Source organism: Dioscorea cayenensis, chromosome 7 (genome assembly GCF_009730915.1).
Source record: "Dioscorea cayenensis subsp. rotundata cultivar TDr96_F1 chromosome 7, TDr96_F1_v2_PseudoChromosome.rev07_lg8_w22 25.fasta, whole genome shotgun sequence".
Classification (NCBI taxonomy): domain Eukaryota; kingdom Viridiplantae; phylum Streptophyta; class Magnoliopsida; order Dioscoreales; family Dioscoreaceae; genus Dioscorea; species Dioscorea cayenensis.
The window spans coordinates 28,198,321-28,200,265 of NC_052477.1; positions in this window are offsets into that span (position 1 = coordinate 28,198,321).

Sequence of the window (1,945 nt, forward strand, 5' to 3'; positions counted from 1 at the left end):
TCATAGCGAAAGGTAAGGCATGGTGTGAAATGGCTCCGGTTTAAGTCTCGCTAAAATAACTTCTATTAAAAAACCGTCTCCGAGTGGGTTGGTATTATAATTTATTTATATTTATTAAAAAATAAAAATAAAAAGTATATTTTTATTAAATAATCCTTTGAAAATATTAAAATTACATATAAGACCATTTTTAAGATAATAATAATCAAAGTTAACTATTTGATAGTCTGGTCTCTGGAAAAGAATCAATTTAAGATATATATTATAGTTAAGGAGGCATGAGTAATAATCACTCAACATCAACTCATCTATCTTCCAAAAATTAATCATGAGTCAAACCAATTGAGATGTTGAACATTGATGCCATGAGTCCATGACTCATTAGCTCAACTTTTGATGTTGTTCATTTATCTTCATGTAATTAATGTTTATAAATTAGACCTAAAAGTAAAAAGTCCCAAAATCGTAGCGCAGCGATCACGTGAGGGTCACAATCGCGAGGCAACCCGATTGCTGCCACGTCGCACTCCATCCTCACGTACTCCAACACCAAACCCCCCCCCGCATTACCTATTCTGACTTTGACTTCAATCCTGATCGTCCATCCAAGCAAGTCATCCTTGCACATTTTGATGCTTGTGGCCCCTAATCTTCTAGGCTAAAAATTCGCCAGTTGTAGGCTTGTTTTTCTTTCAAGAAAATGATGACGGGTATGGCTTAAAATTCAATGTATCTCAAGGCGCCATCAATACATGTGGAAAATTCAATGTCTTTGAATGGTAAAATAGCATCTTATTCTCACGATAAACAGTTCCTTTAGGGTCTAAATTGTTAGATTTTATATTTTTGGTACTAGTGGGCCCTATATGGACTTTATATGGGCTTATGAGTCTTACACCAAAAAATCTCAAGACTTAGTGACTCAACCTCTATTCATATATATAAACTCATTACAATTCTATTACATAACCGATGCAGATCTATATTTCCAACATTCCTCCCTCAAGCTCAACTCGCGGGTCGAACTCTGCATGCACTTATACACCCGGGAGGTCCTGCTTACTGTGACTTAGTACACTACTTTGTGTCTCGTAGGTCCCATACACATGGACTTATACACTATTTGTGTCCTGCAGGTCCTAATTTAACTCGACTTTATGTTTCTTCCTGAACCCTCGTAGGTCTTTTTACTAGGTCCCACTATAACTATATCGTGATCATTTTTTTTCCCTCAAGCTCGATACCATGTTAGATTTTTATATTTTTGGTACTAGTGGGCTCTATATGGGCTTTTATATGAGCTTAGTAAGTCTTACACCAAAAAAAGTCTCAAGACTTAGTGACTCAACCTCTATTCCTATATATAAACCCATTACAATTCTATTACACAACCGATGTTGTACTATATTTCCAACATAAATTTGTTTTAGAAAGCTCATTATAGCCCTGTTTCAGGACTCTAGAGTTATTATTGTATGGATTGAAGACGTGCCTTAGCCGTGTTGTATAACTAGCTAAATAAAATTTGGTAGCAACGTGGGTTCTCTGTGGATGTTGTTAAGTGAAATTGATTGGTTTAATTTGAGACCTACATCCCCTTAAGCTTTGATGACTTTCACCGATGGACATTCGTGTTTCGCTTTTATTCTTTATTTTCTCCATTGTGAATGTTGGGAGGGTTGCTTAATTATTCTTTAGGGAGCATAATTGGCTAATTTATTTTTGAAGTGATTGGTTTAGGTGTAGCAAAATAAGGTTTTGGTTTATAAGTTAGGTGGGTGCATGAGAACTTAACGATTGATGATATTTTTTCTTTTATGGCCTTTCCAACTTCCCCTGATCTCAATTTTAAAATACTATCAGTCTTTGAAATTGTATAGCCTATCTCGTTATTTTTAATTCTTTTAGCAAGTGCAATTATTGTTACTGAGAATGAAGATTAAAA